Source organism: Serinus canaria, chromosome 7, assembly GCF_022539315.1.
Source record: "Serinus canaria isolate serCan28SL12 chromosome 7, serCan2020, whole genome shotgun sequence".
Taxonomy (NCBI): Eukaryota; Metazoa; Chordata; class Aves; order Passeriformes; family Fringillidae; genus Serinus; species Serinus canaria.
Window position 1 is genome coordinate 23,179,568 of NC_066321.1, and position 25,864 is coordinate 23,205,431.

Consider the following 25,864-nt stretch of genomic DNA (forward strand, 5'->3'; position numbering starts at 1 on the left):
GACAATCTTAACATTGACAGTATCAATAGTTTGGTTGGAAGGTAAGAGCTTGATTATGCAGTGAGCAGTTTCATGCTACCATAAGATCATTTCATTTGACAGAAAGAATCCAGATCAACACTAATTCATGACCTGACATTCTCAGTTATTCATAGCCATCAACTGATTCTATTAGCTGGCTGCTAAACATAGGGTGCTCATGGAATCTTCTCTAGGACTGAAATAGCAATTGTTTTTAAGTCTGTGAAATTTTCAACATGAAGGGTGACTTTCTAGGCTATTAATATAGAAGAGTGACATAAAATGTCATAGCCACCTGTTGTATCAACTACCAGCAGCCAATAATATATGTTAACATAAGGCAAAAATTCTTTAATTTATATATATATTTCTATATATGTACATATGTGTGTATATATACATACATGTGTATGTATATGTGTATGTATGCACATATACATATTCTGCAAGGATAATTTGATTAGATGCAAATAATTCAATTATTGCAAAAAATAAAATTCATTGCAGTATTGTCATTGTTATGGGCATTCAAATTCTGCTCTTGAAGAACCTAAGCAGGTGAATGACTTTATATGAGAAGGAAAATGCCACAATTTACAGGATAATAATGTGCAAAATGATTTTGTACTTAAGTCTTTTTTTGAAAGTCAATGTAATGTGACATGAAATCACTGATACAATATTTCAAGGACACTTTCCAGCACAGGTGTGGTAAAGGTTCAGTCCTAGTGATGTTGGCTCAGTTTAAATATGAAATCAAGAAAGAATTTTGGGAATCTCTGCAGAAGCTGTCAGGTTAATAATATTTACAATTTGGCTCCCAATTTGAAAGGAATTTTTCAAAAAGACACCTCATCACTAGTTCTTCTAAAACAGGAAAGCTTTTAGAAGTTGCTTTTGCCATCCATTTAAGATAGTACTGTTCCTGTTCTGATGCCAGGATGTGGTATAATAGTAGTGTGGGATGTGTGTCAGATTACTCATTGTTTCTTTGGCTTAAAAGTTACCAGCAATCAAGTTTGAGCTCAGGAAGATGATGGAAGCACTGCTCTGCAAGGAAGGCAAACTGCTTCACCTGTGGAAGGCACAACCACACCTGCCAATGCAATGGAGCTGTACAGAACGCAGGGGACAAACTGCACCTAAAACGCTTCTGGGGAAATGTCCACTCTGTCCCACCCCAAATACATATATTTTCCTGCACAGAATTATTGGGGAATGGCAATGTATTCCTTAAAAGCAGCATTGAGCAAAATGAACCTAAGAGGACATCAATTTCTTTTTAAAACCGTGTTCCTAATGCCACTAATTTTGCTTTCATTTGTTACAGCAGTGAAGCACCACATGTTAGCTGAGAGAAGAAAACAGTGCACTTACACCAGGCACTAATTAGGACTTCAATGTACTTGAAACTAATTTTAAGAAGCGTTTATATATGCACTATGTTTTTCTGCTTGCAAATGCTCTCTGGCCTAATTTCCGTTAATGACCTTTAATTTTGAAAAGCAAACTGAGGGTACACAGACATAATTATGCTTGAGATGTGCTAGTAATATTCTGTAGAGTGTCAGCATGTTGGCATCTTTTCCAGCTCTTAACATGTTTTTACAGGTATGCTCCCAGAGATTATGAAGTTTTTTAAGTGCAATTCAAATTGGTTTAAAGACAGTTCAGGCTGGAGGACTAGAGCACAGTGCTTGGGCTGACAGAATTTGAGCCCAGAAAACCAGGATAGCTCAAGCTCAGACATGAAACAGAAACATACACCGCTCTTGGGGTACTCATGTAAGATTTGGAGACTCTGAGACAGCAAAAAGTAGAAGTCCCCCCAGATTGCTTAAAGGAATGCTTTTTTCTAGCAGCTAATTCTTGTTACTGAGAGAAAGTGAATTGCTCCCTCTACACTCAGAGTTGCCCAGCTATGACCAGGTAAAATTTTCCATTGATGGCGCTCCCTGAGGACTTTTCCCAGAGTTCCATGCTTATTTGCCTTGCAGCCTCCCCAAAAGATAAACAGAAACCGCTATGTGGATGTTTAAAAGTGAGTCTTGAGGAGCTGCTTTTTAATCTTCACAGTACAATAAGGGAATGTCAGTGCTACAGAATGATAAATGTGCTGGGGCTGAGTTTCCCTCATTTTCCCTTGTGCTTAACTTGTATCACATAATCATCAGGGACAAATGGATGCTGTGTGAGCCACAGCTAAACTCTTGAATATCTTCTAACTTAATACAGAAAATGCATCTTTGCTGTGATTTTATTTTCTCAATGGAGTTATTTAGACTTAGCTGTACACTATATTGAATTATCTCTTGCAAAATAACCCCCCTGTTTGTCTATCTAACATCCAGAAACTTGAAGAGGTTACTTGTTGTCTAATGTCATAGTCAATTACTCTTTAAAAGACAATTTTGCCAGTTGGCACCTGGCTTACTGACTGCAGCTGCCCTCTCCTTGGAGGCAGCTCTGAAGTTCAGGGTTGGGGAGCATATGCGCCTTATCTGCTAGAAATAAATAAATGGCATCTCCACTCAAGAAATAATCTGAAATTTACCTGGGGATTTACATAAAGGCTGTGATAGGAGGTTTATATCTGCCCTTTTTTAATCACTAAACTTTGGTCAAGATCCCATTATATTAAAATTTTAAAAGCCAGGAGGGAGAAATATATTTTAGCATCTTGAAATATATTATTCCTTGCATTTCATTTCAAAGCAAAGAAAACATGGGCCCTGTCACACATTTATTACAGACTGTACAATAAATGGGATGAAATTAAATTTGGGAGTGAAAACTCTCCTAAAAACCAGTGGAAATCACACAGGCTATTCAAGAAATAGGCACAATTCCAAACCACTCCCACCTCTCCAAACATTGTCATTTTGAGGCCTGTGCCAAGCTATTTCAGAACCTACACAGTCCAAGACTAAATGTTTACAAAGGAACATTTGGAAAGATAAAACCCAAGAAACATGACTATGTAAACCACATGAATCCCTTTATACTCTGTTTAAAATCACTTATTCTGAATGAGAGTATTCACACATTGGGATTTAAGGCAACACAACTGACTTCAAATTCCACCTTCAGATGAATCTTTTTGTGTGAAAATAAGCCATGATTTATAACTGATACATGAAAGGCTGCCTTTTGACTCCCTTGGCTGTTTGCCTGAAAGCCTGAAAGCAGATAAAAAGGTGTTAAAATTAATGAGTTAAAAAGTATCCTGCCTATTTTTAGAAATAGGGAAGATTTATTCCTCCTGGTATTACAGATACAACTTTACTGTCACTGTACTGATTATTTGTAAGGTCACTTTAATGCTCTGTGTCATGGACTATTTTTAAAATAGAATTTGCTTTTAAAAATTATTCTGGCAATCTGCCTAAAAGTGATGTACTTAAACTTATCAGAAGAGGATATTTCTAGAAAGCATGCACTGCTATTTAATTATTTCATATCTCTAACATGCAATCATTTTACAAGCCAACTTCATCTCCAATCAGCTCAGAGAGAAATGGGAGAATCCACTGAAAATAGCAACACTGTTCATTGTTGCATGAGAGACTGTGGTTGAATGGGGTGACCTGTTGTGATCTCTCTACTCAGGGGACCAGGAACTCATAACAGGATATGTAACCAAAGTCTGACCTGTTCACAAAGTCTGGAAACTTTTGAAATACACAGGGATTTAATTAATGCTTTGTATGATAAGGATATGCATTGTAATGAAAAAAAAATGCAATAAAGTGTTAAGTTAAAAAAAAAAAGTGCTGGATGAATTGAATTTACATTGCTTTACTCATAGCTTGCACATATTATCAATAGTCATATTGGGTACCTTATGCCTTTAGAAAGGAGGTAACTTACTTTAAGAACTCCTCTTCATATCATTCATATTTTTAATATGCCATAAGACGCTGTAGTGTTCCTCTTTTATAGGACTCCCACACAGCCATATGGAGAAAAGATTCAGACACATAGCATGAAAATGAGCCTGCAGTGTTCTGTGGCATACAGAATTACACTGCTCCTTAGTAGAACTGCATCTCAGGTGATATTTCTGAGGGAGCTTTGTGATATCATGAAAATAATAGTGACATTATAGAGTTATTTCAAATTTCAGTGTGTGTTCTTCCATCAGGTAAATCATGAAATCAGGTGTGAAGTATTTCTACTTGAAAAAGATGTGATCTCACTATTGATGCCAAGAAACAGTTCCCTGCTGATCTTGGTATCTTGGCCTCATACTAACAAAAGAGCAAAAGGTAAAAACCTGCATTAATTATTATCATCTTTGTAAGATATTGAGTCTTAAAGGCAAGAGTCTTTACTGAAAAATGTATTTAAAAGTAAATATCAACTGCCTTGATTAGGGAAACAATTTTAGAAGATAAAAAATACCTATAAAATTACTAAAATCAGATATTAAATGCTCCAGTTCTTTGTAGGTTTATTGTTCCAATTTGAAGTGCCACTGTAGGTGACAACAATGCATAAAAATGATATTTTTTTTTAAATTAAGTGGACAGAGAGATTGTCATTTGTAACACATTATTTGGTGTCACCTAAGTTCCAAGAGCAGACACTCTATTCCCATCCAGGTCAAGAACTACAGAGCTGGACTCTTTGAAACAGTTTCCCTGAACTTTTAATGAGAATCTTTGCTTAGAATACTATTACTATTATAATTATTATCATTGTCATCATCATTGTCATTAATTATTGTCACAACCTGCCTTATCAAAAGAATAAATGGATTATATGAAGCGAGTTTGGATGGTCCCTATTTTTCAGTGGATCTCTCAATTTCTAAAATCTTGAGTCCAAACTACAAATTCTAGGGTCTTTCCCAGGGCTGGAGGGTTAAAATTTATTTGTGATAAAGTAACTTCAAGGGATACCAACTAAACCAGTTTTTTTTCTGTTTATTCTGGTTTTGTCTTTCATTTTCCCAAGCCTAAGTTTATATCACAGTAATTAGAGAGAAACATTTTCTCTGCATTATCATTTGACATTACTTGGTCTTTGTTTCAGCTTTTCCCTTTTTTATAATGAGATGCCTCCTATGATTTTTCTTAAACTTTTTTTTTTGATGGCAACAAAACCAGCAAAAGTGTTTAAAATCAGAGCAAGATCTGACTGCCACAAAACCTCAGAAGGTTTATAAATTGTTAATATTATTGCAAATGCCTGGAAAAAACCCCTCTTCTGAAGCCTCTAGTCCTAGGACCTTTTATAAGTGCAAATAGAAGAGTTAATTTTGGTGCAAGTTGATCAAGCACACTGGCTGCCACAAGGTTTACCTCAGCAAAGGGATAGGCAGACATGTTTAAAAGGGATTTGACAGGGTGAAAATAAGGAAATAAATTCCATGAAATTATAAAGAAAAATACTTCAAGAAATATGGTACTAAAAATCCCCTGTGCAACTGGGATTACAAATCACATAATTTAATTAACATAATTTTATGAGCAATGAGAAGGATACCACACACTGGCTGGAATATTTACTTCTCCCAAAGCACCTGCAGATGCAATTTCCAGATACCTCCCTTTAAGGTACTCTGTGCACTTGTGCTGAACTTTGTGCTCTCTCCTTCTCTGGCCTGGGAAGAAACTGTTCTGTCTATTGGAAATTTTTCTGAATAAGAAATTTACATTTAATGGTTTCAGGTCACCAAAATCAGATTGAATCTGTTTTTTCATAAGTTCACTACTTAAAAAATACTGCCATGTTAATGGCAGACACAAATAATGATTATTGTTCTTGAAATTTCTTGCTGTATGTGAAATTTCATTAAAACTGTCTTTACAGTAGGCGTTTGGTGAAAAAATAATAACTTGCACATAAAAATACACAATACATAATTTCAGTTGCAGGCACTGCCAAAGCACTGAGAAGAGAAGCAGATTTTGGCAAAAGCCAAAGAGTGACTGTTTCTGTTAAAAACAACTGTAAGCAATCACAGGACTCTGTTGGTAGCCAAACTAACAGTTTAAATTTATCCATAACTTAAATCCATAATGTACTCTTGACAAAATTAAAATAGTATGTTTAACATCAATACATAACCATGTTTAGTTCACATGAACAAGACTTTCCCTGTTTCCGTCAGCAGAAACAGAAACAAATCAGAAATGTTAAATTTGTTCAATCAAAATATATAAACAAGAAATGTTAACATTAGTCTAGGAGGTGAATCTTGTAAAGAAAAAAAGTAATCAAGAAAATTTTAAATTAAACTTCTTCCTAAAATAGATCCCTGTGAGAAAAGAGTCAACTAAACATCCTTTTTTTCAACTGACCCCCAGAGGGACTTCCATCAAAATCGTTGTTGGACATAACCTACTATATGGGAACTTACCCAGGAGTCCTTTCTGTGATGACTGCAAGAAAAACTTGTGAATGTTTCTGGGAACATGATGCTTGAAGACAAAAATAAAATTATAACTTTTTGGGTGGGTGTTGTCAGCTGTGAGTTCCTTTCTGAATACAGCTCAGAGTGAAAGAGCTGACTAAAGGAATGTTCTTGGATCAAACTAGTATTTTCTCTTTTCTGTATTTCATTTTAATCTTCTGTTTGTATGAGAAATAGCTGACTCTCATCTTAAAATACAGAATCTAATAGTCATTGATAAGTCACATGGTTACAGAATAGAAGCAGATACAAAAGGTAAAAACATATGAGAGAAAACAGTCAGAAGAAAACATGAGATTAATATTATTTCATGAAATATGTCTGCTTCCTCAGGAAATGCTTTTATTTTGGATACCAGAGAGGTTGGACACAACCATATCTTTTGAAACAGTGTTGCCTATTAATATAAGTGCTGGAATAAACATATAAATATAGCTAACAGTCCAAATTAAAGAGCTACAGTCTTTTCATTTTTTCCCAGTTATTATCTCAACCTTTGCATTTTTCTTTCAAGTGTATGTTAATGCATATGAAAGATGGAAACTCATTGCCCATTTCTCTTTGTACCTTTGTTTGCCCTGTGTTGCAGTACTCACCTACAGTACATGGCATAAAGCCAGCCAGACTCTGGAGAAAAATACAGATTTGATGAGTTCATTCTGTAGTATTAAATCAGAAGATGGGAAATTGCATCTTGTTGCCTTTTATTCATTTAATCCCTGTTAAATTCAGTTCCATGCTTACTGGAGTATTTTGTTTGTTTTCTGTAGGACCCTGTGGGAGAATCTATCCATCATCCAAACCCACATACGACACAACCTGAATAAACACAAGTTGGATTCACCAGAAGATTTGCCAGCAATGCAATAAAATATACTGACACTTTTTCACATATAGTTGCCACGTCCTATGTGCTTTGCCTTTATAATTTACCTTCTGGGAAAAGTAATATGCAATAAACCTGTTGCAGGTAGCAGTAAATTAGTAAATGCAGAGTTGATTCAGAGTGGCTGTGTCCACCCACCTCTAGCCCAGATGTTCTGCTGAAGATTTAGAGACTGTTTTGCAGGCTCTCAGCCTCTGAGTTGCATTCTTATACAAAACTGGAAACAGTCCCTTTTTGCATGTGCCCCTTTAAGCTTTTGTTTTTCCATTCCTCCACACTCCTCCCACACAGAGCCTCTCCCTGCACAGCATGTCCATGTGCATAGATTGAAAATGGTTTTTAATCTGCAGCACAAAATTACTTCTGGTATATTATAGCTTTCCTTTAAAGCATCTTGTAATATCTTTACTGGGACTTCTAATTATTTCAGTAATTGTATTGACTAAGTCATCAGAAAATGCTTTTATTTTATTGAAGAACTGTTGCTAAATTAGAAAAGCATAGTTTTTGTGGTCTGAAGGGCTAGTTTGGTCTATCATGCTATACTTATCTTGTCATCAATAATTAATCTTTTCCAGATTAGCAGTAATTCAACATTGAGTTCACAGAAGCTCAAGCTTTGAGATTCATGTGGCTCCTCAGCTCTTCAGAATAATATATTAATTAGGTTAAAGAGAACTGAAGACAAATTATTTGGTCCTTGCAGTCTTATTTCCTTCAGTTGTCGTATCATTAAACTGAAAATATAGTTGTGACAGGTAATGCTTATAGTTTGAGGACAACCTTGTCTAACATCACTGGCATTTCTATTAATGGCAGACAGCAATCTTTCTGATCAAATGAAAAAAATGCTGCATTTAAAACCTAATATGCAGCAAGGGCAACCAAGCAGTGACAATGGCCACTGAGAATTTGGAAACCTGTGAGTAGCTCCTTTGTATCTGTTCTTAGAGGGCACTGAACTGTAGAGCAGTAAGAGACTATAGGAAACTCCTAAGGAGGCTAATCCTGTTTTACTGTGCAAAGTACTTAGAAATTAAGGGCCAGATCTGTGGAGACATAGAGGTGCTTTAAGTACCTTCTACCTGCATTTCAGCACTTAGCCCTTCATTGAGATAGATGGGAGATTTCAAGAAACTTAATGGCTGTGTGTTAACTTCCTTAAGAGCAGCAACAACATTACCAACATATCCATTACACATTATTTCAAAACATCTCAGTTGGTTAATATGATCTAGTTATACATCTATAATGACTGAAGCATCAAAAGCAAATAAGCAACACAAAACTAACTGAAAGTAATTACATTACTTCCTGGTCTGGTGATGAAGAAGTCCCACAGGCCAAAACAGATATACAAAGAGGCCAAAAAAACCTGTAAATGAAAATATTTCTCTTGTGAGAACTCCCACTGTAAGTGCACACAGCACCCTTGCTGCCTGATTTTTAGTAGTTAACACTCCACAGTCTGGGAACACAAGCTCTAGAACATCCCAAACTGTGGCATTTGGGAGTCACCAACAAAAAAGCAAATTTGCTTTGGGGACTGCTCTGGGTCCATATCTTCTTGGCTTCCCAGAACACCAGCGGAGCTCTAGATAGATGTGATATGTCATATCTGTAGGTGCAGAACAGTTTCTCTCTTGGTTTATTTTGGTTTTGTAGGCCATAGTGCTATTCTTTTATACAACAGAGCTAGGTAACTGGTGCCAAACTAGGAGGAGAGCAACTTTGGTTCATAGCTGACCCAATTCACAAACTGCCACAGAAGGGATTTCTTTTACCTTATTTTTTAGCAGCATGACCTGTTATGATAGTCCAAGAGGACTGGTATTTATTGAGCTGGGTCCTGCTCCTGTAGCCTCTGCTAGATAGACATCACAGTGCACTCCTGGATGCTTTGATGGTGAAAGGACCCTGACTCTTCATTTCACATCAACTATAGGAATGCCTGGGATTCACTTTTTCATTTGAATGAATGCACTAAGTATCGAAACTGCCTTTAAAAATGCCAAGAGATAATGCCAAGAGATCAAGAATATATCACAGTCCTTGGATAACAGCCATTGCAACACAGTTGAACAATAGAACAACACATGTTCTATTCCAGTCCAAGCTGTTCTAGTTTTACTGTTCCCTATCTGAATCTGTTATCTCCTGCTTGACACTTGTCTGCAGCACACAGACAGCACATACATATGTAAACTTGTACTTGCATGTAAAAAGCTGCTACATTTCCTCTTCCTTAATAGTTTGCTATTCTGCTCTATCTGATGAATGTTGTCATATACCCATTGACTCTCTTTAAGCAATTATATTCTCAATTAGATGTAAGGCGCTAATACCTTTTTCTATGCTGGAATGGTGTGTAAAGTCAAAGAGAGTTCAATTCTAAGCAAACCTCTGATTGTATGGTCATTACATGTGTGACTACCCACAGTGCATCCTCACAATGAGAAGGCTGAAGGGAGCAGCTTCCAGTACAAAGACATTTCTGAGGTACAACTGGCAAAGATCAGCATGTAAGAGATAGCTGGCTGTAGCTTGCAACTTCTGTTGAATTGTGAAGGCTGTGGTAGCTGATACTCTTTGTCTTGCAAAGATGACTTTTCAGTGTGCTCTTGGAGTAGGAACCAAAGAGCTCTCATGCCCTGAACACCAAGATGTCTTGCCCTGTGTGATATACTATACTGATGCTAAAGTAGCACATAATTTAATGCAGCAAACAGCTACAGATTCACAGCTGAACAGACCTGCAAGGAATCACATTATTGTGCACAAAGGAAACTAGATGATATGAATACGATCTGACACAACTGACAAAACCTGACAGTATGTATCAAGCTAATCATGCAGAGAGCAAGTATGGGCAGTTTTCAGAAAACAGGCTTTTGTCGTTTAGTTATTTTCCAAAATACTGCATAAAAGACTATTTTTGACCTTTTGCCCAGTTCCCTGAAAGTGATGGAAAAATCTTCTCTGATTTCATGAGTTGTTGGATCAGGCCCAGAGCTGGCAGTGGAGTAGCAATTTAGTCTGAAGGGCACCGTCAAAGCCATGTGGAGGCAGTGGGTTAGGATAGATGGAGAGATTCAGGCAGAGCTGAGATTCATAGGGAGAATTATTAATGTGAATCTTGCAAAGGCCCTTCTCCACTGTGCATGCCTCTGTTTAGCAAGATCAATCACTCACTTCCACATCAACCAAATCTGTCCAAGACTAGGAAGATAGTAATAATAAATAATTAGCATTTACATCACACTTTTCATCTTCAAAGCATCTTACAAACATTCACTAATTAATCCTCACAACAGTCTTGTGAGTTAAGGATTTTCAGCATTCATTAATAATTCAAAAATACTACAAAGTTAAAAAAAAGGCAGCAAACTTCCCCTTCTCTGACTATATGAGTGTTTACTCAAAATGTGACATGTTTTGGGAACACTTCTGTACCAGTAGTTCTTAGATTGTCTAAAAAGTAAATACATATAGTAGCCTCATGAATGAAACATAAGGTAAAATAAATCCTATTAAGTCTTTGTCATCATAAAAATATTAAATACATGAATTTTGAAACAATTACACAGCTACTTCATCCTTTTCTTCAAAAATACAAACTTTGGAACCACACAAGCATACAGAGTGAGTACCTTTAAATGCTGACTGGGTTTATGTTTGTACAGTGCCAGTCAAACACATGAAGTTATAAGGTGTCTTCTTGGGGTTTTTTTCCCTGGAAACAAGGAACTACCAGTTCGGGTTCTAGGAAGTGATTGGGGCTGAGAATCCACAGAATCCTGTTTTCACTTTCTTTGGGGCTTGAATGGACAAGAGTTAAAGAGGTCAAGGTAAAAGAGGCTGTAAAGAAGGCTTCTCCAGCTATGAAACAGTTGCGCTGTGAGTGTAGCCTCCTGGTTAAGAAAAGCAGGCCTGAGGAGGGCAAAAATAATACTCCTACTTTTGGGACTACCTCATTTCCACAGCAACCCTGGCAAATTGGCTTCAGCTTCACTCATGAAGTATTGTTCTGAGAGGCCTAAGTAGATAAATTACTTTGTATTTTCTTTCCCATTTAAATATTTTTTCTAATGAGACTATTGCAAGACCACATATTTGAAGTGAAAGGGGCCAGTTGATGCTTATCTTCAACAGCTCACTTTCCTTTTCTGAGTGCTAATGGCAGAGACAGATGACACATCCCATAACTGGGGTACAGTTCTGCCTTTCAGAGACTCGTGTGTTACAGATCAAGCAGTATTTATTCCTGAAACTATGAAATATTTAGCAATTCTGGAAATGGTGTCCCATCTGGCTTGGTGCAATCCTCTGGGGTGTCCTGTCCTGCACCTCCAGGTGTGCTCAGGGAGCAGAATCAGGCCAGGAGTTTTACAGCAGAAACTTTAGACCTAGTTGTGAGGACATGTGATGAATGCCCAATATACTTCAACTCAAGATCATAAAGCTTGTTTCCAAAAGTTCTTCTGCAGAATATAATGCTATAATTGTACCTGCAATCACAATTCTCAAATCTGTCGAGCTTCATGGTTTCATTTCTAAGTCCTTCTCACATCAGAACTATATCAAAACATGATTTATTTATTCTTAATTAGAAACAGTAAAATTATTCCAGTTTCAGTGGAGAAGAGTTGCATTCATCCACAAGCACTAGATAGAAATTAACACCTTCTACATGAACTCAGTCAATGAAATTTCGACATCTGGAAAGTGCATGTGGTTTGGCATCTAATTCTAATTCTAATAATTTTTCAAGTTCAGTGATTTTTTTCCCTAGTCCATGGATATTCTTTCCAAAACAATCATGGCACCATTTTATCAAAGATGTGGATTTTTTTTTATTTGGTAAATTTTTTCAAGTAAAGCAAATTGGACAGTTTGTATTCAGCAGCAGAACTCATTTTGAACAATACATAGGTAATGGAGCAAAAGATGTATAAGGTAAAAACATGTGCTGAACATATGTACTCCTCTGATGCATGCCAAACTTAATTAAAAATCAGACCCTAATTTGCTGTGGGATCTAGACAGCGTACCAGTTTGTCCAGATGTTTATAAATGAGAAAAATATATTCTCTATTGTAAGTCTTCATATGCAGACTCTGGGAAACTATTGTCCAAGTGCTTTACACTCTCAGATCCTTAAATACAAACATTCACATTGTTGAAGGTATAGTTTATAAATCCTAAATACAATTGAGACCCTCTGAGGATTACTCAATTTATGTGAGACTCAATGTAAAGCCATGTATGGAAGTCTTAATAAAACCCTCTGAGAACAGAGGTCCTTAGGCTATTCATCAGGAGTTTTTCAGCCTTTCTTCTGAAGTTCAAGGCAAGCCATAAATTCAGGTTGTCCAATACTACTTTTGTATGCAGCATGAAAAATAGAGAAAAAACCCATTCTTCTAATACTTAATTTTTGTACTCATTAATGCAATTCTGATTCTGAAATTTAATTACTAGGATTCATGCCAGAGAAGAATTGTATTACCATTAGAAAAAAGTTAAAACACGACAAAAAAAAAAAGTCCCAAAACATATTTAAAATACCTGTTTGCACCATTTGCAGTCATCTACTCAAGAAAAGAAATTAACTGCAAAAACTACCTTGGGAATTTATGTAGCAAATTTATTTATGTAGCAATTTAATCAAGTTATATTTTTTTTTTAAGAGAACTACTTATAGAAGTAGGAAAAATACTGAAAAATGTGTTGTTTGTATAATTCAAGTTGTTTTCTTTAACATAACATTTTTAAATGTTGTTAGCTTTTGAAAAAATAATACCAAAGGTGGGGATCATAACTGGTAGTGTTGATCGAGTATAGTGGAAAATGCAAGATTCCTGACTGCTGTGTGAAACACTGACAAAATCTGATGCAGTGATTTGCATCTGTTGGGCACTTCCACTGTCAAACAGAAGAATCAGTACCTCTGTATCAGCTTTAACTGGCATGCAAACACAGTTTTGTACTTCTTAATGCAATTAATTTGATATTTAACAAAGCAAATTATTTTATTTATTACACCTCACATTTTTAATATCCTCTTGCTACAAAAATAGTTTCTATTTAAGAACATTTAAAGCAGCCAATTGTCCCCCCTCCTTTTGTTTAATATTTACCTCTTCATATTGTGAATAATATAATAGTACTGAGGTTTAAAAAAAGGCCTAAGTGATGGCTCAAAATTAGTCGTGTCCCATTAGCAGCAGGGAGTTTCTAATTTAAGACCAAGGTCTTGGAACAATGAGACAGCTAATGCTGAGACCTCTCCTCTGCACACAGTTCAAGTAGGTTCACTCTTCCCCTGGACTTTCCACAGCTCCATACCCAGCCCTCTGCTTTGCCTTTTACTCAGGTTGTGAGCTCTTTAAAAATGTATCTACTGTTATGCTTTTAACATTCAGCAGAAAGGCACAGTCTTTCTTGGCTGTCTTCTGAGCAATTAAATAAAAGATGCAATTGGTCCTGTATTTCTGGGGAATGGACTCTTGATAGAAAGGAATTTCTGTTTTCCCTTTTGAATGTGAGAAACACCACAGAAAGACTGCATCAAGTCACAGATTTTTTTATCATGGCATAAATATCATGAAGACACGACAGATTTGATTTTAACTTGCTAAGAATATTGTAAGCCAGAAGCAGCACTGATTCAAGCACCACTGACTATAATAAAATGTGCTGAAAGCTTTCAGAGTATTAAATAACTTGATAATTTCTCAATATGTCTGAATACTTTTTTCTACATACATTGTTATGGAATCTCTCATGTAAATGGTATCATTCACTAATTGTTTTTCTTCACACAGTTACTATTAACAAACACACTTTTAATATTTTTCCTGTTATTTTAACCATTATTTTACTCTTTACAATGGTGGAATTCTATGGTCTATTGTGCCATTTCCTAGTAGACCAAAAATGCCACCACCATTTCTTATTTTGTCTTCAGGACTAATTGACAATTGCTTCTGCTGGTCTATGTGTATAGTAGAGCTGGGTGGAGACTCTGCTCTAGTTCATTATTAACATTTCTTCTATGTTTTCATGCTATACATGTCATTAGGTATTTTTCATTGCTCAAAGTTTTAGGTGTAACAATCACAAGCTTAATGAGAAGCAATATTTTTCCTTACATTGTAAATATCCTGACAATGACTCTGAAGAGCTGTTAAGAGAAGCACAGACAAGGAGTATGTGTCCTGTCCTCTAAATCTGGGAAGTAGGTTCCACACATGAGGAGCTCAGGCATTCTGACAAGGCCACACAATCAGCCAGTGTTAGTGACTGTGGGTTAATACTAACTTCTGATTCCAATGCAATTAATGACTATTTGAGGTGGTCTCAGTGGCAAGTCAGATCTGAAGCATACTGATCTAATTCTCTGTAAAATCTGCAAACATATATATGAAACTATAGGGTTTGAATCAGTTGATGTGTCAAAAAACATATGTTAAAGCCAAGATATATCTTAGAAAGTAAATAGTGGATGAATACATTTGTACATTTGTAAAAATCTGAGGATCTTAAATACTGTAATCCCAATACAAAATGTTGAATTTTGAGACAGAAACAATAGTTAGCTTGATTTTTACTTGGAATCATTGCTATTAGTGGCAAACCATGTTATTTGTTAAATTTTTTTTTTCTCTTTTGATTCCCCAAGAGGGAAGATAAAAATTCATTGGTATTCCCTAGTATTCACTGAGTTTTATATTTATAGTCAAAAGAATAATTTGTGCAAGAGAAAAGACTTATCTCTTCCAAAGAGATGTCACCTGTCTCACCAAATTAGGCAGTAAACAATAAATCTGCAAACATGAGTACTGTAGCAGGCTTGACTGGTGTTCAGGTAATTGCACACATACTCATTTCCCCTCACATGTTCCTCTTGGTAAGTACACAGCACAGATACACAATCCTCAGGAACAAGGGAAAGGCAATGTACCTGGGCAGGAACAATCCACACACTTCAAACTGTGGGTAATATTTTTGTCTGACTATTGGAGAGGTTGCCAGCACATACTTTACTGTGACTGCAAAGTCCCAGGAAGTGACACTCTTACACCATTTGAAGGGGCAGCACAGAAGGGCTCAAGGATGGGAATTCACAGCCAAGAGGGCGGATTTTGGAAACAGTGACAATCATGCCTTCTACCATTACCACAGTGAGAAAACAGCTTGGTGGGAATCTTTAGCTGAAGCAGCAGAAGGACAAAAAAATCCCCTGGGGAAAACAAGAATGAACAGAGCAGAATATAATACCAGAAATACTGGAGAGGCAAAATTTAGCTAGCTCTCATTTGACCTTTGATAATCCATCATTTCAGAAAGAGATTTAGATCATGATGCATTACGAATCTGAACTTTATCTGTGAAATTAAACTCTTCTTTCCTTGCAAGATCTGAATATGTTAAATTTTCTCACCATGCATATTATATGAAATTGTTAGAATCATCAACTGCTTCTTCAGTTTCCTCATGAGAAATTCAAACACAAAACATATAAATAAAATTTTAAATTTTTATGCAGGTCCTACCTAGAAGTGTTTGTAAAGGAATGCTAACAAAGCTATGAGCTATACTTGTCACTGGAAGACAACTTCCTCACGTCTTTTAGAGCTGCAATGAACCACCTGTGTGCCCATGGCAGTACGCCAGAAACCAACTGCATGATTTACGCCCACCAGCTTCCTATGAACTGTGGGAGTGTAACCTTAACCACCATCTTCTTGCACAAAAGATCCTGAGAACCAATTTTTTTTCTTCCCCCAGAAGAGCACACTGAATGAAATATTAAACATACTTCCTGCCTCCACATTCTCAGAGCCTGACAGGGATAGGATCTTTTTAGGAAAGCAGCTACTATTTTTCATGCAACTTGAGAAATGCTAGCTTAGTTAAAAATTTCTGTGCTACAGTAAGAGTCTCACTTTATACTGTCAGCTTTGTAAAAGTAGTAAGACATTTAAATCTCAATAGTATTAGAGCAATTAGGCATCTGAAGTTTCAAGCTTTGGTTGTCACGCTAGTCTTAATGCCTAGTTCCAGAGCTGAAATAGTAAACTGCTACCCTGGACATTTTAAGGATCCATCTCTACTAGAGGGTCTGTTTGTGAAATTTTGCATTAGACAATAATTAATTTCATATACAGTTATAGACCCACATGGAAAAATTTATGAAGCATTACAGTATTTAGTAAATAAAAAACCAACCCTGTAAATAGTTTCTTTAAGAGAAAATTTTTAAAAACGATAAATAGTACAGTAAACCATTGTCACCACTAGAATATCACCCACTAATTAATAGATGTTTCTCAGAACTTCAAATGTTTATAAAATATAGGTAAGAGCAATGCATAGCTAGCTTGGATGCCAGGGCTAGATGTCTTTTCAGATATTAGGCTGTGTCTGAGTATCCACACAGCATCCACTCCCAGTTAATGCCGAAGAGCCCTTTCTTTATTCCCTGCATAGCTTTTAGGGGGAAATCTTTTCCCATGGGTACAGAAGGGATCATATTTTGTCTCTTGGTTCTCAAAATAAAAGCTCACTCACAAGTCTCTAAAACAATTTCCTCTAGAAAGAATCCAGATGGCAGATTAACCTATTTTTGTGGTCTTCTATATAACTCTCTGCAGACTTACAACCAATTATTTTGCAGACTTCTTCTTTGTGCAGTTCACTCTTTCAAGGAGATGCTCAAGCTGGCTACAAAGAAATGTATGGATCATGCGAGCACAGCGTTGTGATGCTCTTCCCAGCTGTCTGCAGCCCTAATGTCTCTTTCTGCCCTTCCATGGTTAGAATAAGACTTAACAAATACAAGTCATTGTCTTAAAATTAGAAAGAGTGAAGGAGCTACCTGTAGACAATGATTCTGGTTTTTAACTATATCTAGTAAAAGGTGCTGCTTTTTAACACTGTGGGATCCTGGAAATGCACTAGATTTTGTTTCTGTGATCAAATTTTGCAAAATTACATTCTCATACTACTCATTAATGCAACAAAATGAGGACACTTGATCACTTGAAAAGTCTTTGTATGCCTTCTCACTTGTGGCCTAAAAACTATTGCAAGAAATAAAATGCACAGAAGCTGTTCTTAACAGATACTAAGTTACACAGACCCTATTCATCACAAGCAGATTCAGCAAGCAGGACAGTTTAAAACATCTGCGGTTGTCCTACACATTTTCCAACAGTTTACACTATGGCATTTTATCTGCTTTTATCTGCCCTGATTTTCCACTCAGAATATTTCTGTGGCTCATTTTACTCCTAGTCCCATGTGTTTTCAGGACTCAGTCAGATTCTGTTTCTTTCAGTATCTGTGCCTAAACCCAGCAGCACTGCTAAGCACAAGCTCCCATCTTAATATATAAACTGGTTCCAGCTGGCTCTCACTGGGGACCCTTGGAGGAGCAGGCTGCCTCCAGGAGCTGGGTACTGACTGTGCTGCAGCCCTTCCTGATACGCTGCAGCTGTTGGTATGCAGAGCAGGGCTTAGTGAGGCTGCTCCTCAGCATCAGTGCTGGGGAAAATACCCTCAGCATTTCCTGCAGGCACCACAGCACTGCTGCACTGCTCTTACCTGGCATTAAAATATTCAAAATATACTTTTTATATTTTTAAAATATAAAAATATTTTTTCTATATAAAAATATATCTAACAACCATGTTTGATACCTAGCTTTTTCCTGTTCTCACTACTGTCAGTAACAGTAAAAAGTTGTTTCAAAAAGCCTAAAATAGCTTTGTTTGTTTGTTTGTTTTCTGAGTGTACATTAGTTTTCTTCCTACAGTTCTTTTCCTAGCAGGTATAGGGATCTCACAGGAGAAGATCACATGTGAAGAAGCTCATGGTTATTTCTTTGCTGACAGTGGGATTTGGTGAGGGGACTGACGGGTGGACCCTGGGATAACGATAGTTATTGAGTATATCTTACCATAACTGGGCTTCACCAGTAAGACACAAAATCATTATGTCAAAAGTAACACAAGGGTGGAAGAAGGGAATGACTGTCACATCCCAGAGCCTGGTTTCATCTTTAATATGCTATTGGCCAGCTGTCACAGTTGCACCTCTCATAGCAATTCTGGTGTGCATTGTCCCACTCTCCCACTCATTCATTTCAACCCACAAACTGCACCTTCAGGTGAATGAAAGGCTGTTCCTTAGTTTTCACCATCAGCAAAGGTTTTTGTCAGATAGCTGTCACCTATGTTTTCTCCACAGGACAGCTCTCCCTAGATTCTGATCATTGTCTAAGATATTCAACTCAACTATGTAAACCAAGAAGAGCATTTTAGGAGGTTGGTTTTTCTCACTGATTGTTTCCTAGCCCTGTTTTAGCAGGTGTCCTTTTTTTGCAAGAAAAAAGACCAGTTTTATACACTGCAATACAAATTATCAGCTGGTACTGCCAGGTTATGATACTGCTTTATTGTAGAGAAAATTTAAGTTCATGCTGCTGATACCCATGGGGAAAAGAAAGAAAGGCACGTAACAAGAGTCCAGAGATTGTATTAAAAACCTGCTTTTTTTTTCAGTTTTTGAATCATAGGGGAAGAGGAGAGAGAAAAACAGAGAATAATGTGGTAAAAAGGGATGTTCCTGGTATTGGTGAGACCTTGTGTTTCCTTTTCTAGTTTGTATTTTGTGATCATAGCATTAGGTCTTCTTTAAGTTACATGGATTTGTTGTGAAGGTCAAGTCGTATATTATTGTAAACAGCTGTCCTTGAACAACTGCTGGTGTTTATAACTAATGGATATATTATTATAGTAAGATATGTACTTAAAATATAATTGCAGTATTTTTTCTTTAAAAGCACATATCTAATGCTAGGGATCTAATTCTGTACCTTTAGTTCAAAGTAAATCTTTGCTATTCCAAAGATCAAGCTCTTAATACTCACAAACTGCATTTCAAAATATTAGTGTGAGAAGCTGAGTAAATAGTTTTCTGTGATTCACAGACTCTAATACAAATGTAAGTTTTCCCAAAGCTCCATTATCTGATACAATCAAGCAAGCAGCTTTTTTTGCTTATCATCTTTTGTTAAAATTCTCTGCAGTAAATTGTTTCTAATATTCTCAGCGTGCAGTAGGGAGAGAACCACCTGTAACAAGCCATCTAATCAGCAATGAACAATCCTTCACCAATTTTCATGTGCAGGGTCCTTGTAATATTGCATGTCTTGCAAGTGTAAGGCCTCTGTTTCCACGAGGCTGTATGTTTAAAAAAACATTTCCTGTAGTCTGTAAATCACAGGTAGAAAACTCAGCTTCTGTTGCAAAGCTCCATTTAATGACACAGATGATGTCTTTGAGGTAATGCATGCTTGATAAGTACTTCAAGTGCAACTGAAAACGGGAGATCACTTCCTAAAGCACTGTGTAAGATCCATCCATCTGCAGATAATAATTGGAATATACTACTAAACCATACAGTATTTAAAAGAGCATACAGATTTGAAAACAGAAATTATTTGATCAGTTTAAGGTGTCCCCTAATGGTCCTTGACTTCTGCACTGTAGTACAGTGAACAGCCCTGCTTTGTAAAATACTTTCAGCTTGCAACCAAGTAGAAAGTACAACCTGAAAGTACAGTGAAGTAAATTTACTTGTAAATGTCTCAGTGAAATTTGAATTAATGTCTCAGTTGTAATACTCCATTTTGCACTGAAATAATCAGTGAGTCCCACATCAAAACATTAGGCCTTCTCCAAGCGAAAGAAAGGCTTGGGAAATTATTCACAAATGTTTGCATGAATTCTAAATTGCTTTTCTATTCAAAAGTGTTCACACCCCTTTTGGTGATTAATCCTTGAACATTTGTGCTAATGGACATCTGCCCACACAAATGTTTGGCTTTTCACTAAGTGACAACTTATTTTATTTGCAAATAAGGTATCGGTGCCCCAGTAGGCACTCACCATCATCCAGTCACAGAGTAGGAGCACTGCCACCTGATTTAGGTTACTAATCCTATATAATGAGTTGTGAATAGGCAAAGATATAGCGGAATTAACTGTTGAGGAGTACCACGTGATTAGAAATGTGCTCTGGATAAGTGTTTGGCTCAAAAAAAACTGAAAAAGAAAAGAAAAAAAAAAACAAAAGACCTCCAGAAATAAATCCAAAAACCCAAGTCAAAACCTAGGCTGCTGTGAAAATAGGAAAAGGGCTGCTTTGCTTTCAAAGGGTTGCTTTCAAAGTGACAGCATTGGTCAGTGGTCAATGTGCTAATCCAGGGGCACGGGAAGTGAGCTGATATCCCACTCTCAAATATTTTACAGCCTTTGAAAGACAGAAAGATTTTAAGAAAAAAATTTAAAAGGAGGAATTGGTTGACATATATGTCAAAAAGTTTTCAATTCTGAATTCTAAATAATTTCTTGAATGCAAGAACTTAAGATTTACTGGCTCAACAAGCTATAAGTAGCAAGTAAATAGTGATTGCATATCTATCCATGGGAAAAATACCAAATTCAAATTATTTTCTAATTCAGTTTGAGACTTGAGTTTAGATTGTTCTGGAAAACTCATGCTCTCTCTAATCCATGGAAAATGACCCAGTCTAGCAGAAGTTTTAGTTTCAATGAATCAACACCTTTGGAGAAAAGTGTGTCTTTTTCGTCAAGGCTTCATCACAGAATTTTCAGCTGCAACTCTGAGCTTATTGGTAATTCTGTAAGTACATCCAACAAATAATAGATTTAAAACTTTCAATTTTTAGTGGCCAGCTGTCAAGTGGTAATCTTTATTTTTTTTTCCTGAGACACATCAGATCTCTACAAATTTGCATGCTTAAACAATTGTCTTATAGATAATCTAGTACCATTTAGTTTCCTTCTTGATTGATTTCAGAGGCCAGAAAAGATCAGACCTAGTAATTCTTTCAATAGGCAAATTCCCAAAAACCTGACACAGAGCAGGATGTGGTGATTCAGCATACTGGACTCACACCACAGCTGGCAGGTTGAACCTTCCATTTCATGCGCTTGACAGCTTGGAGTCTCTACTGTTACTGCAGTGTTCTTTGTTATCAATATGATATTAGCTGTCATACTTTAATCAAACTTCCCCTGAGAAATAACAGCAGGCCTAATTCTGCCCAGGTTGAAATAGTCAGACTGATTTTAGTGGAAGCAGAATGAGATTATAAACCATTATACACCTAACAGTTCCTGCATGATTTCAGTTTTGTAGATAATCTTTGCTTTTTGTCCCTAGTCATTGGGTAGTGTTATGTCCCTTTAAATGGCTCCCTCTTCTACCCTAGAGATAATTCTGTGATAGATGAGGTTGTCTCTTTGCCATATCCAGCCTATGATATGCACTCATCTTTGCTTGGGGAGTTCTAGGCTATTGAATCACTGTCCCTCCTTTTACTGCAGACACAGTATCTTCTCAGTCATCAACAGCACTTTTAGCTTAGTTTCAGTTGGGATAGAAAAGAAACACAAACAGAAGCTCAGAGAAAGCAAAGATGTAATTACCATTCAGCCTGCCTGAATATTTCAGCAGCATTTACAGTATTCTACTCAGTATATTTAGCAGTGAAATTGGTGGACGGTTTTGCTTATTCTCACTTCACCTTTGGGAAACTGCCTTGATCATGTGTCTCTCTCATTTAGGAATGTTTAACATCCACAAATGTCTAATACTGAAGTGTGACAGGCAGCCCTGCATTCTGCTCCTGTGTTATGGTGCTATCCACAACAGGGGATGGACAAGCAGTTTTCTCACTCTTCCTTTATTGTCAACCTTCCTTTTGGTGGCTGCTCTTTGTAATCAGTTTCTTTTCCTTCCTGCCCACTGCATAAACCCAGTATTGTGTAGTGAGGAACAAGGGTGGCACAGACTGCTCCTGTGTGCCCCCTGCCACTCTAATTCTCTTGTTCATTAAAAGCTCCTATTGACTTTAAATCAGTTCCACAGGGCTTTGTGTTGACAGAAATTTGCCCAGAGATAATTTGGCTGAATTCTGTCTCCAGACTTCAAAGAATCTTGCACTTGTACATGTAGTTCAGACAGAATTATTGATAAAGTTGGAGTAGAATTAACAAAAAGTGCTGCTGGGGCCACAGCCTTAAATTCTGAACCTGTAATATGTCATGGATATTGGTGTTTATATCTGATTTTACAGCTCCTAAAATCTTTATGAAACCAAGTCATATATATATTGTTTGCCATCAACTTTGTACAATATTTGCTTCTTCCTGTTTGGGTATTTGAAGAGTGGAAAACACACACATCGCCTTTAGGTGTGAACCCTGCCTGTGGGAGCCTGGCAGACAAAGACAGTGGGATGGGGAGAACTCAACACTCACACATGGATGTAATACAATTAAATTCTTCATTGCTTTTCCCTAAGACACATTTGGTTGGCAGTCCTCTGACACAGCTTTCAGTTTCCCCAAAGCAGAAGGGATATCACTGTTGGTCACTAACAGTCAGTCATGTCAATGTCTGTGAAAGCTGAGCTGCAGGAAAATGAACCCCTCCCTCAATGGTGAATGATGTTTTACTGAGGTTCTGCTAGGATCATTTTCCCTGTGCAACTCCAGTCACTTTGCAGCACATTACTGGATTTTCCTTGTGTCTGTCACAGCTGCCAGGTGAACCCAAGAACCTCCCAGTCGAAATCTGCATCTCTTATCCTAGGGCACTATATCACTTTCATCTCTCTTTTGTGGCTGTAATTGACCTTATGGGCCAAAAAGTCACTGAGTCCACAACTTAAAAATTTTATCACTCCCATCCACAGAGGAAGGTCTTAAACACCTTCCCTACTACAAAAATAAATTATGAAGCAACTACGATGGGCTGAAGAATAAAGCAAACTTTGTCTCCAAAAAAAGAAAAATGATTAAATGATTATAAAATATTTCTAGGCAGCCGGTTGATGTCTGTAATATATCTCATTGAAAAACAAATTAGCATATTCCCTCCCATAAATAATTAAATTCCAGATAAATTCCTATGAGAATAAATTCTCATCAAGGTGAGAAAACAAAATCCAGCCTTAAAGCAGTATAGACTTTTATATTTAGTGGCAGTTTATGTACCTGGTAATGAAGATATAATACAAGGCACTCTGGGTGGTGCAGTGAAGAAAAATAGACATTATCATGTTTCAACTGCATAAGAAGGCAACCCCATTGCACTGATTTCTGTGCCACCTTCTTCTAGTAAATGCTGCTCCCTTTATTTTCAATCTAATTATTGAAAGACTAAATTGTCCTAAAAAGCAGCTTCAAAAAGGCAACAGAGATTATTAAATAATACTGACCATGAAAGCCTAAGCAACTTTTGATAAGGCTTGATACAAAATTTGCTTTCTTTTTTTCTTAGCACTGCACTAAAACCAAAATGTACTGTGAGTATATTTTAAGAAAAGTCTCTTTCAAAATATAGCATGCAATAAAAACCAGTACTTTTGTACATACACAAATCTAAAAACCTTTTTCCATGTGCTGGTAATACATGAATTATCATACAACTGTTAAGACCAATGTTTTTCCTTTTGGCCTTTCAAAGTATATGGCAAGAACTTTTTGCCTCATCACCATAATCTCAGTAATTAGTTTTGTTTATACCATGCAAAGCTCACTGCTCTTTGGCTCCTTAATTAATGCAAAGATTTAAATCTACCTTTTCACACTGTCAGTTTGATAAATTGTTTCTGGTTTAGATGGTAAAGTATGAGGTATTCAAACCTCCACAAAGAATCAAGGTATTTCTGACAGTGCAGCATAATGCTAACAAGAACTAGACATCTTTAAGTGTACAGATCATCAGAACTAGGAGCAGTCCCATACAAGCAGTGACTCAGTCAAGGTGGGAATTTGCTGATGTAGGAGATTCAAACCAGATGTGTGTACACTGTAAATAGGTGCTCTTCTGGCTTAGGGCAGCTTTGTGCACACCCTGTTCAGCAGAGAATGAATTCAGACTGACAAATGGTCTTAAAATACCAGTAAAGGAAATTACTCACAAGCTTCCTAGCAACTTCACCAAACATGCTGAGCAATCATGCAGCAAGGATCTCAATAAGAGGGAGTGTGATATCCACCCAAACACTACATGTTGCAGGAGGCATGAGGAGCAGTTCCTTAGCTCACGATTTACTGCAGCTACTGGGCTGGCCTGGTGGGGTGGGATAAATTCCCTGGCCATCAAGGTTAGGTTTTGCTTATTTCTTCCCTGAAATCCTGGCAAGGAGGATCACATCAGAGCTGCTAGGCAGTTGAAATGACAGAAAAAGGGTTTAGAGAGTCAAGAGATTGTGGACAGCTTATGCAGATCTAATGTGTTAGTGCACATGTGAAACACAAGTGTAAAAAGTGTCCAGAATTTCATGTTAATGCAAAAAACCTGCTGGTAAGCAGCTGTGTGAAGCTGAGCTAGCTGGATTTCTCAGCCACACAAAGGTGAGATGTCTTACTGGGAAAGAAACAGACAGTGTGAGATACTCACAGTGGTTTAGGACCACACAGAGTTTTATTTCTGTGTCTAACACTGTGCTGTCACTGTCTCAGTATTTGGTGTCTGCCTTGTGCTATAAATTCATCTGATTCTGCCTTGTGGCAGAATCAGATGAATTTATAGCACAAGGCAGACACCAAATTTACTTACTAATGTAAATTAGTTTACATTAGCATGGTACTGAAAAGAACAAGACTGTAATCTTGTGGTAAAGTGAAATCCACTTAAATTCAAAGGAGATATACCAGGTTCTGTGTGCATTTAAAGAAGTTTTTCAATTTTAACAAAGAGGCTCGGACTTTTGAGTCTGAGCATGATTTATACTGGTTTTGATTAATATTTTTCTCATGTGTTTGAATTCTCTGAGCTAATTGTAAGTCATGCTTAACACTATAAAAATCATATTAATTTACAGTAGGTATGCTTTGTATTAGGCTGCTATGCAGCCATATAGGCTAGGAGGATTTAACAAGAATCTTAAGTGTAACCAGCATTTACAAGTTGCTAAATGAGTAAGTTTTCAATGATTGGATTATTTTAGCTGCTTTTCATCATATTATTTATGCAAATTTGTTCTATTAAACTGATGCTTTCCAACAGTACGCTGTGGATACAAATCCATATTTTGTATAGATTCTTCAGTGATCACCTTGGAAGTCACTTGTAGGAAAATATTCAATGATGTGCAAAACATCTCTCAGTTCACTCTCTTCTCCCATATTCTCACTAGGGGGAGGTGTATATTTTGTAGAGTTGCTTGTTTTGAAATAGTTTATGTTCGATGAAATTGTTTTTCTTTGAGCATTGAGGAAGCACAAGTTGGTTTGTTGCTATGTGTTTCTTGTGATACAGACAATAAAATAAATGAAGTGAGTACCTGAAGTAGGAAATTAGAGTTTTATACCTGGGGAAGAAAATTTCATTTCCAGGTGAATTCTACAGAAATTGTTATTTTAAACTTCACCTCTTTCACAATATACGCATTTGCCAGGTACCACTTTTATCTCAGAATTCTAGTG